Genomic DNA, 15611 nt, shown 5'->3' on the forward strand with positions numbered 1-15611 from the left:
TGCCCCCACCGGTAACTGGGTATTTCTGTCTTTGATGGATTTCCAGTGTGTGTTCATTCTGGTGCGCAGTTGTTGTCTGGTCTCGCCTACGTATTTTCCATCAGGGCATTTGGGGCATTGGATGAGGTATACTACATTGCTGGAGGTGCAGCTGTAAGATCCTGGGATGCTGATGGCTCTGTTGTGGGGTGTAGTAATAGTGGGGGTGGTGGAGATGTGGGGGCAGGTTTTGCATTTCTTGTCATGGCATGGTCTGGATCCTTTTGGTGTGTTCTGGGCTTGAGGAAGTTTGCTTCTGGTGATGAGGTTGGCGAGGTTCGGTGCTTGTCTGAAGGCTAGGATGGGTGGCTCTGGGAAGATCTTTTTAAGAATAGGGTCTCTGTCTAGTATGGGTTGCAATTTTTTGAGGATTTTCCGTACAGGTTCAAGGGATGGGTGATAGGTCATAACCAGCGGTGTGCGATTTGTGGAGGTTTTTCGTCTGTACTGCAGCAGTTCTTCACGTGGTATCCGGGTGGCTCTTTCAAACGTGCGATCTACCTCTCTGGAGGAGTGTCCTTGCTGGGTGAAAGCCTTTTTAAGATTGGTGAGGTGGCAATCCCGGGTGTTCTCTTCAGTACAGATGCGGTGGTATCTGAGGGCTTGGCTGTATAGCACAGCTTTTTGGGTGTGTTTCGGGTGATTGCTGGTTCTGTGCAGATATGTGTGTTGGTCCGTGGTTTTCTTGTATACTGTGGTCTGTATTTTACCCTTCTGGATACTGATCCTTGTGTCTAAAAAGGAGATGTTGGTGTTGGAGTATTCTAGAGAAAGTCGGATGGAGGGACGGTGACTGTTGAATTTCTGATGGAACTCAATCAGAGATTGTAGGTTTTCAGTCCAAATGACGAAGATGTCATCGATGTATCTTAAGTATAGCAAGGGTTTGATGGTGCAGTTCTTGAGGAAGTCTTCTTCCAGGTGGCTTATAAAAAGGTTGGCATACTGTGGGGCCATTTTAGTGCCCATAGCGGTTCCCATCATCTGGAGGAAGTGTTGATTATTAAAAGTGAAATTGTTGTGTGTGAGGATGAAGTGTATAAGCTCAGTAATATCTTTGGGCCTGTATTCTGGGTTGTAATCTTGTTCCTGTAGATATGTAAGGCAGGCTTGGATGCCATCCTGGTGTGGGATGTTGGTGTATAGGCTGGTAACATCCATGGTGGCTAGGAGTGTGTTGCTGGGAAGGTGGTCTATGTTTTTAAGTTTCCGTAGGACCTATGCACTTACTACCCCCTTCAGACTATTCAATGACCAGTGGCTCCCATTACTCCGGTTCTGTTAACATGACAGCTTCCCTGCATGGTCACCTCTTCAATCCTTTTCTCTGCTAAGGTTAGGAGGCGGCACATGCAAGGCATTCGACAGGAGGGATTTTGTAGCACCCGTATCTAGTTGTGCTACCTCATTATATTCCTCCCTAAAGGGACATCATGATCATCACAGGGCAAATGTTGTAAAAAGTCCTGTCAGGGTCTGGATCCCACCAGAGATACATGCAGAGGCAAAAATAAATGGACAACCTGAGCCTTTCTTCCCTGAGGCTGTCTGAAGTGGCAGCTTGTTGAAGCCAGCCCCTGGGCGAGAGCCCGAAGGACCCGGGCTGTTGTACCACATAGCTTGTCAGTGCTCATTTATACCTGCCACTGGCTGCTGGGCTCAGCTCAGACAGGAAACATGCTCCACAGCTGGAAACAGTTCCCCAACCTCAGCAGGGATTGATGTGTAGCACAGGAGGCAGGTTGCTCCCTGCCAGGGCCTTTGCTTTGAATGCGAATTGTCATGCTTGTGAACATCTGTAACACTGAATCCATCCATCACACTTCACAGGCCAGCCATGGACCAGGATGCAGAAGCCCTGACAGCAACTCAGGGAATGGGTGGAGATACAGGTTGGGCATTGGTGTCACTAGAAAGGGGCGAGAGGATTAACACATCCTTTCCCTACCCCAAAGCTTAGTGGTCCTGCTTATACCCACCCCCTAACCCACCTCCTTGCACTCTCAACAATTCTGGTTGTACAGCTGCAAGGGAGGAAGCAAAGTCCCATCATGAAGCCTAGGAGCTTTGAACCAGGCACAAATTCAAAGAGGGGCCACAAAATTTGCCCTTGACCATTTCTCCTGCCCATTGGGTGTTGCTTAAATGAGCAAGCTCGTCAGATCTTCTTACAGTCCAAATGCAAATACTTTTGGATGTGCCCCACCTATTACAACTGGTTCTTGGATGAGGGGAAGGAGTCCGAGCTCCTCAGGAAGCCACTGGGCTGGGATATGGGGGACCTGGGCTCAAAATGCTGACTCTGCTCCCAGCTCACTAGGTAGCCTTGGGCAAGGCATTAGGCATACCTCAGTTATCTTCTGTTAACCTGATTAGCCAAAGGGTGAGCGACTGCTACGAGCTCCTCAGGGCAGGGTCCATCTCTGGCAGTAGGCATGACCAATCCAGCACAATAGGACTCTGATCTCAACCAAAGCCTGTGGGTGCTGTTGCAACAACATATTGTATTTGTTCCCATAGCATATGCACCTTTCTTCCAAAAAAAAGTCTTTAAAACTGAGGTGCAAGTCTGAAACAGGGAACCTGATTTTCTGTGCCAGGATGGAGGAAGCATGTCTGTCTGCTAGGCCCATAGAGGGAGGGAGGAGCTCACTGTTCAGGGGCTGAGCTGCATTGTTAACCTTTTTACAAGCGATACTGGACTGGCAGTAGATTTTGACTGAGCAGCCCAAACTTGTTGCTAATTTGGCAGCGACTGTGAGAGGGTTAACACTGAAGCTTTTGCTGATGCTACAGGGTGCACTCTGCCTCTGCAAATCAGTACTCTGCTATAACTCTACCACCCCCCAAATTTTTTTTTATTCATTCTGCCTTCCCCAAACAAGATGTGCATTTTATTTGAGGCATGTGGTATGCTAGAAAATAGGGTAGTGCTTTTCATTCACAACCTCAGCCAAGAAAGATCTCCCTCCCAGCGCCACAGCAACAGTAAGTGAGAAATAAGTGCTAATTTCTTGCTTTCAGCGATATGAAAAAAAAAAGGGAGGCATGAAGAAGTGATTGGCCCAAGGTCACTCGGTCCATCAGTGGCAGGAAGGGAAGCCTGCTTACCTCACTCTTAGCCCCACTGTCTGCTTTACTGTCACCCATCATATTCCCCAGTTGAAGAAGAGGAGGGCAATGCTGCCAAGAAAACTGGAGCTGCCACAGGTGTCTGAGCGGCAGGCAGGAGGATGGGCAGATGGGGGAGAGGCCCGACAGTGGACAGGCTGCTACACCTGAGAGGAATAAAGGCACGTCTCCTCCCTGACAGCAGGGGAAGGAAATGGCATTCGCTAACAGATGGTCGGCACTAAAACCTAAAACTCAGAGTGTTTCATAAAATTCCAGCAGCTTTCTGCAAGAAATGGCTTTTTATGGGAGGCAGAGAGAGAGAGAGAGACACTGAAAAAGAAATACTTCAGCAGAGAAATAGAGGCTAGTTGGCACGTTTGTTTGGGAACTGGCCCGAGGGAAGCAGAAGCGTAAGTGGGAGGGATGAGAGCAGCACTTTATCGGAAAGGCCATTGATCAAGCACACAGTAAAGCATCTTGACAAGGATGAAGCAGGTGGTGCTATAAGACTGGCATTACAGGAAGGGAGAGAGAGCAGCACTTTGGCACTGGGGTTTGCAGACAACCTAACAGGCCCTGTGGGTCACCGGCGTATAGGACTGGGGTGGGTTTCGCAGTCACTGAGCCCATTGCCCCGTCCCCAAAGACATCTAGACATGGAGTGCTCCCATGCACCACTGCTTCCAAGCACAACCCAGACCACCCTGGCACATTGTACAGGCAAAAAAGGAAAACCCCAAAGCATCGCTAATGTCTTGTAGTCAAAACTTAGCCATGAACCTGGATGAGGTGGTATTATTATTATTACTACTACTACTATTATTACTACTACTATTATTATGCCTTTCCCAAATGAAGAGATGTGTCTTGTTTGGAGCTGTATTGTATGTGACAAGATATGGTAGCACTTTTCATTCACAGTGTCGACCACAAAAGATCTCCCAAGAAACCATGAGTGCGAAATAAGTTATTTTCTTCTTTTTACCGATGGGTAACAACAACAACAAAAAAAGACGAGAAATACCTTGGTCCTTCCTGCTTGGCGGTTTGGAACGAGTTGACCCTCCTTGGCAGTGCCAAAAATGGCCACGGGTTGCATTCCAGCCCATAGCATCTATGAAGGAGACTAAAGAGGGACCAAGTTGACCACCCAGAGGCAGGGCAGCGTTATTCAGGGAGCCAAGGCACTGAAAACCCTCTCCCAACTGGACCCCTATGCACTTGTTAGAGCAGCAATTCCCAACCAGGATGCCACAACACCTTGGGGTGCGGCGTAATCCTTTTAAAGGTGATGCGCAATCTCAGCACTGCTAGGTATAAAAACAGCTACATGATTCGCAAGATGAATCCAGAGACTTCAAATAGGGACCCACAGAGTCAAAACACATTCTGCCCTCTGTGGTCTTCCCGTGTTCTTTGAAACAGAAAAAAAATGCCCTATTATTTTTCTCTCATCAAGAAACAAGCAAAAGCTCAGCGCTGGCATTTTCCAGCAGGTGCCTGGAGTCTAATGAGGAGAGCCTTGAGTCTAAAAAGGTTGAGAACCACTGTGTTAGAGAGTTAATCTGTTTCCCCTGGCAGGGCTCAGCAGGGGTGAACTTCATGCTGGGGACAACTGCTGTCACAAGCCCAGGGCAATACAATTTGCACCTTCTACTCATCTTGATTTACCAGCAGGCAGGAGACGGGAGCACAAACACATCCATCCCTTTGAAGCTGAGAATCCCCACGGAAGGACCCTTTGGAAAGCAAAATACCTAGCCCCAAACATTTATCAGGGTTAGCACCCAGCTGCTAGAGGACCAATTATCAATATGCTTCAATTTATCCTGTGAAAGCTGCATCATTCTGAAAACACACTCGCACACCCATGACACATCATCTAAACCCAGCCAAGAATAACACCTGAACCAAATAGGATAACCACTTCATTGACTAACCTCCTCAATCCTACAAGGAAAATTTACAAGGTTAGTACATTTCCAATGGAGGTACAAATCCAGCTTCATTTTGATAAGAGTAATTTATTCTTTTCTACTGTCCAATCCAGCAGTGGTTATTAAAAAGGTGAGATGGAGACGAGAGGAACGATGGGATTTGGGCAACAGGGAGTTGTCTCTGCTGGCAGGGACATACCCCTCCAAAGAAGTGGTATTTGCAATAAATGCACAGGAGTGTTTTTGCTTACAACTGCCCCTCTCCCAGCAGGTTGGCAGGAACCTGCAGGAGCTGTGGACATGATGCTCTGTGCAGTTGCTGTCACTCTGAGGTCTTTCAGAAGAGATAAGCCTCAAGCAGATGATGGGTCCCCAGTCACAGACAAAGGAAAGATGGCCCAAACCCTATCTATGCCTTTTAACTGTACGTGTTCTCCAGTCACTGCTGATCCATTCTTTCATAATTCAGCCTGGCTGATGCAGGGCAATGGTGAATGCGTGGCAATGTGCAATGGCCAGACAGCAGAGGGCAACTTCATGAGCACAGCCATAAAGGCTAGCAGAATCAGGCATGAGCAGGGAGTGCTTAGTGAAACACCAGCTTAGCACAAGGCAGACATCTGTCATCCAGCAGGCCAAGTCTGTGCACCCAGTCCTTTCCAGTTTACTTTGCTCCTATCCTCTCAAATGACCATGGGGCCAGAGAGTCAGCCTGCTTTATGTTAAGACCCAAGTGGTGCACTCCCTCAATAAGACATACTCAAGCATCTCCCCCGCTTATACTTGCTTCTAGATATCAGCTAGCCAGAATGGAGGATTCCCAACCTCAGTGTTTGCTCACCCAGCAAGTACACATGGCTTGGAACAAGCATAGGGAACCCCAGGGCCTCTATGGTAACACACAGCAGGGATCAGGTGGACTATCAACTATTGCTCAGTGCCGCATTAATGTTACTGCCTTGATGTACATACACACACACCCATTTAGAAATCTCATGAGCACTGTGCTGCCTTGTGCAGAGGGAGGGGGTGATCTCCACATAAAGCTTACCAAAATCAGGAAGAGGCCATCCCTTCTCTCTCTGAAGTGGGGAGGGAGAATAGCCTCCCATCTATTTTATTAGCCATGAGTGATGATGGGGGAGACAGGCAGAGCTCTAGGAGGAAAATCTTTATTCACTCTGGCTCCCTGTTAAGGGTGGTTCCCTAGACCCATGTGACCACTGATGCACATTTCAGGCATTACAGTTTTCAAGATGGTATTCAGCTTTTCTTTGCACTGCTGAGTGCCCTGGTAAAACATAGGGATAGAGCTCTCCTATGACCTGGCCCTCCTTCTTTGCTCCTACTCATCCTCTCCTAGGGGACAGACATTGCTGAATCTGGTCTTGGCCAAAGGGAAGGACCAAGCGAGTGATCTGTGGCTCTAAGGGAAGCTCGGTGACAGTGACCATGAATTGGTCACCTTCTTAGTTCACTGAAGAGCAGGCAAACCCCTCAGTAAAACAGAAGTCCTTAACTTTGGAAAGGCTGACTTAACTGGTCAGTCAGGCAGAGGCCTAAAAAGGGAGTACATGAGGAATGGTCATCACTCAAAAACAATCCTTGGAGCACAGGGCAAAGTCATCTCTTCTCGCAAGAAATGCAGTCAATGAGCAAGGAGGCCCCTATGGCTGAATAAGGAACTGTTGGTCCTCATTAAGCTCAAAAGACTAGCCTACACCCGCTGGAAAACAGGAAGCATTACCAAAGAGGATTAACTCTGCACTCGCCCGCACCTGCAGAGAGCAGCTGAGAAAAGCCAAGGCATCAACCAAACTTAAGCTAGCTACAGGGATCCAGGACAACAAAAAGTCCTTCTTTAGATATGTGGGAAGTAGGAAAAATAACAGGGACGGTATTGGGCTTCCGAGAGATCCAACAGGGCAACTGACTTCCGATGTCCAAGAAAGGGCCAATCTCCTAAATGACTTTTTTGCATAAGTTTTTCACTCTCCCATGAGGATCACACTGCCAGAAATGGCACAAACCAATATGGGAGTGGGTGATGCCCACTCCCGCCCCCAAAAAAACAAACCCGATGTGGATCAGGTGAGGGAACACCTCGAGAAACTGGACATTCACAAGTCCACAGGCCCAGATGGAACGCACACGAGGGTCTTGAAAGAGCTGGCAGACATCATTCATCTCCAGATGAAACATAGGTGAGCACATCAGCTGGAGTACTGCATCCAGCATTGGGCCCCCCACTTCAGGAGGGATGTGGAGAAGCTTGAGAGAGTCCAGAGGAGAGCCACTCGTATGATCCAAGGCCTGGAGGGAAGGCGATATGAGGAGAGGCTGAGGGACTTGGGACTCTTCAGTCTGGAAAACAGAAGGCTCAGGGGGGACTTGGTGGCAGCGTACAACTTCATAAGAGGTGCACATCAGGACCTGGGAGAACATCTGTTCACCACAGCTCCACAAGGGATAACAAGGTCTAACAGCCATGAACTCCAGGAAAGCCGATTTAGACTGGATATAAGAAATAAGTTCTTTACGGTGCATGTGTCCAGGGTCTGCAACAAACTCCCCCCAAAGGTGGTGCAAGCACCTACTCTGGACTCCTTAAAATAAACAGCTGGACTTATTTCTTGCTGGGGTCACTTGATCCCAGCTCTCTTCCCACCAATGGCAGTGGGGCTGGACCTGATGGTCTCATGAGGTCCCTTCCAGCCCTGAATGTCTATGAAATCACACTGTGCACATCACTGCATTTAGTAGTATCCACAGAGATCATGGCTAAGGTAAAAATGTGGCACTTTCTCTTTTAAACTAATTTTCAGGGTATCCGACTACTAACTTCCAGCAGTGATAACAATTACCTAGCATCTCCTTGTGCTCACTCACCCATCTGTCAGCCTGTATCTAACTTTGGTTTTTTGTCTTATACTTTGCCTCCAAGGTCTTTGGGGCAAATACCATCATTTTATCCCAGGTTTGTACAGCTCCTAACAACCCAGGGGTCTCCTTCCATGACTGGGGCTTCTATGTGCTGCCACACAACAAATAAATAGTAACGCTTAAACTCATAAATGGCAATGTTGCACTTGTTCAAATAAACTAGATCCACTGGACATGCTTTTGTGCATCAACTGTGCATCCGGTGGGCTTTAAACTAGGCTCGTCGGGGGGAGGGGAAGATGAGGACGGGGGAAGCTGTGGACCAACAAACCATGTGGCACCCACAAGGACAGCCCACCCTGAAGAAAGAGAGCATTGGGAACCTGAAAGCCATGGGGAGACCGGCACTACGGCACAGGTAAGAAATGAGAAGGTAAGAAACAAAGGGCCCCTTGGGACTCAGAGCGGGGGGGCAGCAAAGGCACCAGTCGCAGGGCTTAAGTGCCTATATACTAATGCTAGGAGCACGGGGAACAAGCAGGATGAACTAGCGCTCCTGCTTGCACTAAACACCTATGACATAGTGGGGCTAACGGAAACCTGGTGGGATTCATCCCACGACTGGGCAGTACATATTGAGGGCTATAGATTGTACAGAAAGGACAGGGTGGGGAAGAAAGGGGGGGGGGGGGGGGTTGCGCTCTATGTCAGTGAGCAATATACATCGACCCTCATCAAGACAGAATCCAAGGTTGAGGAAGTAGAAGGATTGTGGGTTAGGCTACATGGGGGGCAAGGACAAAGGGATTTGGTGGTAGGGGTCTGCTACAGACCCCCACATCAAGGGGAAGAAATAGATGCGGGGCTCCTGAGGCAACTCTCGGAGACCATAAAAACTAAAGAGGCGGTAGTCATGGGGGATCTAAACTACCCAGACATCTGCTGGGAGACTCAGACAGCAAAGTCCCACTGCTCACACAGGTTTCTAACTTGTGTACAGGACCTCCACCTGACACAGGAGGTACATGGTCCCACTAGGGGGAATGCCATACTGGATCTGGTATTGGCAACGGGGGATGACATGGTAGGGGACCTCCAGATCGGTAGCCATCTGGGGGACAGTGATCACCTAATAATACAATTCACCATAAGATGTCGAGTGGGTAAGGTAACTAGTAGGGTGAAAGTACTAGACTTTAGGAAAGCTGATCTCAATGAACTCAGGCAATTAGTCAAGGACGCACTGCAGAGTAGGAGTTTTGAAGTGATGGGAGCCCAAGAAGGGTGGCTGTGCCTTAAGGAAACGATCCTTCGGGCACAAAGCAAGACGATCCCCGAGCGAGGCAAAAGAGGGAAAGGGGCCAGGAGGCTTCCATGGCTGACCAGAGAAATCCAGGGCAGCCTAAGGGCCAAAAGGGGAGCACATAAAAAGTGGAAACAGGGAGAGATCACCGAAGACGAATATACCTCCTCTGCTCGTGCTTGTAGGGAGGCAGTTAGACGGGCCAAAGCTACCATGGAGCTGAGGATGGCATCCCAAGTAAAAGACAACAAGAAATTGTTTTTTAGATATATAGGGAGTAAAAGGAAGGCCCAGGGAGGAATAGGACCCCTGCTAAATGGGCAGAAACAATTGGTGACAGATAGGGGGGACAAGGCTGAACTCCTCAACGAGTTCTTTGCCTCGGTGTTCCTAAGCGAGGGGCAGGACAAGTCTCTCACTGGGGTTGTAGAGAGGCAGCAGCAGGGTGCCAAACTACCATGCGTAGACCCTGAGATGGTGCAGAGTCACTTGGAAGAACTGGATGCGTTTAAGTCGGCAGGCCCGGATGAGCTCCATCCGAGGGTACTGAAGGCACTGGCCGACATCATTGCAGAGCCACTGGCAGGGATATTTGAACACTCATGGCACACGGGCGAGGTCCCAGAGGACTGGAAAAGGGCCAATGTGGTCCCCATTTTCAAGAAGGGGAGGAAGGAGAACCCAGGCAACTATAGGCCAGTCAGTCTCACCTCCATCCTTGGCAAAGTCTTTGAAAAAATTATCAAGGCTCACATTTGCGAGAGCCCAGCAGGACAAATTATGCTGAGGGGAAACCAGCACGGGTTCGTAGCAGGTAGATCATGCCTGACTAATCTCATCTCTTTTTATGACCAGGTCACAATACACCTGGACGCAGGAGTAGGGGTTGACGTCATATACTTAGACTTCAGGAAGGCCTTTGATACGGTATCCCACCCCATACTGGTGAACAAGTTAAGAGGCTGTGACTTGGATGACTATAAAGGCCGGTGGATGGCGAATTGGCAAGAGGGTCATACCCAGAGAGTCGTGGTGGATGGGTCGGTATCGACCTGGAAGGGTGTGGGCAGTGGGGTCCCGCAGGGCTCGGTCCTTGGACTGATACTCTTCAATATCTTCATCAGCGACTTGGACGAGGGAGTGAAGTGTACTCTGTCCAAGTTTGCGGATGACACAAAACTGTGGGGAGAAGTAGAAACACCGGAGGGCAGGGAACAACTACAAGCAGACCTGGACAGGTTGGACATATGGGCAGAAAACAACAGAATGCGATTTAACAAGGAGAAATGCAAAGTGCTGCACCTAGGGAGGAAAAATGTCCAGCACACCTACAGACCAGGGAATGACCTGCTGGGTGGCACGGAAGTGGAAAGGGATCTTGGAGTCCTAGTGGACTCCAAGATTAACACGAGTCGGCAGTGTGACGAAGCCATCAGAAAAGCCAATGGCACTTTATCGTGCATCAGCAGATGCATGACGAATAGGTCCAAGGAGGTGATATTTCCCCTCTATCGGGCGCTGGTCAGACCTCAGTTGGAGTACTGTGTGCAATTCTGGGCGCCACACTTCAAGAAGGATGCGGATAACCTGGAGAGGGTCCAGAGAAGGGCAACTCGTATGGTCAAGGGCCTGCAGACCAAGCCCTACGAGGAGAGACTAGAGAAACTGGATCTTTTCAGCCTCCGCAAGAGAAGGTTGAGAGGCGACCTTGTGGCTGCCTATAAGTTCATCACGGGGGCACAGAAGGGAATAGGTGAGTATTTATTCACCAAGGCGCCCCCGGGGGTTACAAGAAATAATGGCCACAAGCTAGCAGAGAGCAGATGTAGATTGGACATTAGGAAGAACTTCTTCACAGTTCGAGTGGCCAAGGTCTGGAACAGGCTCCTAAGGGAGGTGGTGCTCTCCCCTACCCTGGGGGTCTTCAAGAGGAGGTTAGATGAGCATCTAGCTGGGGTCATCTAGACCCAGCACTCTTTCCTGCTTATGCAGGGGGTCGGACTCGATGATCTATTGAGGTCTCTTCCGACCCTAGCATCTATGAATCTATGTATTGCACAGATGATGTCTCATTGCAGAATTACAAAATCATAGAAAAGTAGGACTGGAAGGGTCTCAAAAGGTTACCTGTTCCAAACCCCTGCTCAAGGCAGGATCACCCCTGCCTTCTAGACTGGTGCTTCTCTAACTTGCCCTTAAAATCTTCCAAAGATGGAAAATCCACTATCTTTCTAAGAAATCTGTTCTAGGGGTTGAAACACTCTCATAGTGAAAATTTCTTCCTAAAAATCCAACCTAAATTTCCCTTGCTGTAATTTATAACTGTTATTCCTTCTCCTGTTCCCTGCAGCCACAGAGAATAATTTATCACTGCCCCCACCATAACCATTCTTCAGAAATTCAAAGACAGTTATAAAATCCTCCCCCCCCACACACACTCTCAGTCTTCCCTTCTCTAGACTAAGTAACCCAAATTCTTCCAACCTTTACTTAAATATCATAGTTCGCAGACTTCTAATCAGGTTTATTGCTCTCTGCTGGACTCTTCCCAATTTGTCTATATCTTTCTGAAGTGTGGGATCCAAAGCTGGAAACAGAACTTCAGGTGAGGCCTCATTAGTACTGAATAGAGGAATCCTGTCTCTTGATTTGCAAGCAGCTCTCCAGTTATTACAGGCCAGTATCTTATTCCAAAGCAGGGCTGAGCATAGCCTGATAAGTTAGCCTTGAGATACTAGAAGCTATTTGGGGAATGCTGGAACACAACCCTATGCCTGTCGGTAATGCCATCGGTACCTGCATTTTGCATATTGGCTTAAGCTTCTATCCCCCCACGCGAGCATACAAACACCAGCAGACTCTTCCTATGTCTGAAGAAGGACATTTGTGCCCAAAAGCTTGTAAAGAACATTTTTCCAACTATTTAGTTGGTCTAATAAACGATACCTCATTTACCTATAAAAACTTGTCTGCCATTAGTACCTTGCTGCTGTTATGCAAATCTTACTGGACCCTACCCAAGAGTACCAATTTCTTTTGTTCTTGATACTGGAGTCAGCAACATCTCCTAGTTGGGGCAGCCACATAATGTCTGTTAATGGTATCTATTATATACTAATGGTGAGGTCTTGGTGCATCTCATTAGAGGGCTCTGCTCACTATTTAGCTTCACTTCCATTCATGTATTGCCTCTGCTTATACTTGCATCAAAAAGCAACAACCTTGTGCTCCCGGCAAGAGCCCTCACAGGACATTGGGCTTGGGGCCAGGATCAGATAGTGTTAAATGATTCCATTGTTAAGTGTCATGCTCCTACCAGCTCCAAGAGTTTATCTTTGTGCTTTGCTTTTAATTACAACCTTCCCTGGTGCTGCGAGCCCAGCTCTTTCTAATGACATGAGCACAGATCAGGCCTGGATGCTTAACAAATGAAACCTTCTTAGAACAAAATGCTCTTGCTTTCCTCACCCCTACAGCTCTGGCACCCCAAATCCAAGTCATTAAGCCAGCACTAAAGCAGTGGCAGGACCTTTCATTAAAGAAACAGCTTCTGCTCACTGCTGGCGTTGGCAAGATTAATGGGAAAAGTTCTTTTCACCTCTCACCTGGAATCTGCAGCTTTCTAATTAGGGAAGAGATAAAATAATCATTATTATTATTAATAAACTCTTCTGCTGAGGCTGCTGGTGCCTCCTCTGGTGAGGTGCTCTCTGCCGCAGAGAAGAAGCCTTTTTCTTCATCTTTCGCCTCTGTGCTGGTGCCATCAACCCTTTTGCCAGACATGGGCCTGATCCAGTTGACCAGTGAAGTCAATAGGAATCTTCCAGCTAGATTCCTTGGACTTTGGATTAAGCCTCACCTGAATTCATGGCAGGATAGGTCCCCTGTGCATTTGTGGTGCAAATGGCTTGAATTGAACCAGTCAGTGGATGATATTGCACAGCTGGATACGTTGCAAATGGGAATTCCTTTAACCCTCCTGGGAGGAAGAGAGAGTTTCTTTTCTTTCCATTTTCAGTGATAAACCAGAGAACCCTTTGCTGAGAACCAAACACATTCTTTGCATCTGTCTTCACTGGGGAAGAGGTTAGAGAGCTTTCCTCACCAGATCCACTCCTCTCTAAGGATAAGTGTGGAGCTGACCCAAATTGAGGTTTCAGTAGATGAGGTCATAGAAGTAATGGATAAAACTAAACTGTAGCAAAGCACCAGGTCCTGATGGCATTCACCCTAGGGTCCTGAAGGAGCTCCTAACAGAAATTGCTGAGCTCTTGAACAGTAGTATACAACCCATCTCTAAACACAGCCTTGGTACGGACTGGAGGGAACCCAGGGAACTACAGGCCAATGAGTCTAATTTATATTCCTGGGAAATGGGCAGAAACAATCATAAGCAACAACAACAAAAAATCTTCAGCACATGGATGAACATGACTTGGTGGGGAGGAATCAGCACAGTTTGGTCAAGGGGAAAGCATACATCACCCACCTACTAGAGCTCTTTGAGGATGTCAGTAAGCAGGTGGATCAGAGTGATCCAGATGACATAGTAGATCTGGATTTCCAAAAAGCCTTTGACAGGGTCCCCAGTCACAGACTCTTACTGAAGTTAGGTCATCATGGGATTGTAGGGGAGACCCACTCATGGATCAGAAATTGGCTTAAGGATAGAAAACAAAGAGTGAAGATAGAGTCAGTTTTCAGGATGGGAAGTAGTAAGCAGAGGTGTCCCCCCAGGGATCTGTGTTGGGAATGGTGCCATTTTAAACACATTCATAAATGATCTGGAAGACGGGGGTGAGTAGTCAGGTGGTCAAGTTTGCAGATGACACAACATTATTAAAAGTGTTAAAGACCAAGGCAACTGTGAGGAACCACAGAAGAACCTTGCACTCTTGGGCAAATGGGCAGGTAAATAGGGATTATTTACCAGCTCTCACAATACACGAATTAGGGGTCATAAAATGAAACAATAGGGCAGTAAGTTTAATACTAACGAAAGGAAGTTCCTTTTCACATAACGTGTAATTAAAGTGTGGAACTCATTGCCACAAGATGTTGTGGAAGCTGACAGTTTAACTCTCTTCAAAAGTGGATTGGACAAATTCTCAGAGGAAAGGGGTATCAGTAACTTTTGATCACGGGAGTTAGGGGCACAGCCTCCGAATCAGAACTTCCAGACCCAAAATGCTGGCAGCTGCAAGTAGGAAAGGAAGAGGGGGAAAAAAACCTCTGGTGTTACCCTGTTCACTCTCCCTTTCAGCAGCCACTCTCTGCCATTATGCGACACAGGATACTGGACAAGACAGATATATGGTCCGACTCAGTCAATGGCAGTTTTCAGGTTCTTATGCATCTGGTGTTGCTGCTAGAGGACCTAGCTAGCAATGAGGGGCTCCAGCAAAGGATGAAGGTGCATTGAAAGGGCTGTGAGCTCTCAAAACAGAATACCAGGGTGGTAGGGTGAGGGGGAAGTTGGGGGTACAGATCAGGAATGAGGCATGTGAGCAGAGCCGTGCCAGGAACAAACAGCGGGCCGTACTGCAGATCAGGTGTGCCAGCAGCGCTGTGCAGCAGTTCCCAAACTTCCCACCATGGGACTGGTGTGTGTGCGTGCAGGGTCTATTCCATCAAGCAATGAAAGGCAAATAGACATTACACTCCCAGGGGGAGTGTCCCGCAAAGAGTCACTTTTAGCATGCCGGGAGCATGGAATCAGCAAATATATGGCTCCTCCTCTTGGCTGGCACTGATAGATACAATGAGAGAGTCCTACAGACGCATGGGGGACAAGAATGGAAGCTGCAGCCTATTTCTGTGGTTTTCAACTCGTTGAAGGAGGGAAGGCAGTCAAAGGGGTGGTACTCAGGGTTATCTGTGCCTACTTTAGCCAGTTGCTCAAGGACAGTGCCCAGTGCATTCTGGGAAAAGCTGGGCAACAGGGAAGGGAGAATGGCCCTGTGCTTAAGGAGCGGAGGCCCCAGGAGGTCTGAGTTCTGCCACAGATTCGCTGCATGACCTTGGGCAAATCACTTAGCATCCATCTTCTACTTGACTTTGTGCTCCCTGAACCCCACCAGCTCTGGCTCTGTAGGTATATGAAGCAGGTGGGACCAGTCTGAGCTGTGTGCTACCCATGGTGTGTGGGGCCAGTTTGGGGCACACACATCTAGCACCTGTGCCAGACCATACATGGAGCCAATGTATGGGCCCAATCTGGGCTGGCCTTGGATCCGGCATGCAGGGCTGGCCTGGTGCAGGCACCACATGCAACAAGTGCCCCAGATGGGCTCCATGCACTGCATGCAACATGCAAGGCTGGAGTCAGCATGTGT

General features: G+C 48.3%; 1 protein-coding gene across 2 annotated transcripts in view; it reads right to left on the minus strand.

The window, feature by feature from the left end:
* Window positions 1-15611, minus strand: part of LOC106739703 (uncharacterized) — a 109948-nt gene that overhangs the window by 77762 nt on the left and 16575 nt on the right. For both annotated transcript variants that reach the window (XM_059714904.1, XM_059714906.1), the window contains exon 2: window positions 4178-4267. The gene's annotated coding sequence lies outside the window, so the exon portion shown is untranslated. The remainder of the gene's footprint in view (window positions 1-4177; window positions 4268-15611) is intronic.

The sequence above is a fragment of the Alligator mississippiensis genome, chromosome 11 (genome assembly GCF_030867095.1).
Source record: "Alligator mississippiensis isolate rAllMis1 chromosome 11, rAllMis1, whole genome shotgun sequence".
NCBI lineage: Eukaryota > Metazoa > Chordata > Crocodylia > Alligatoridae > Alligator > Alligator mississippiensis.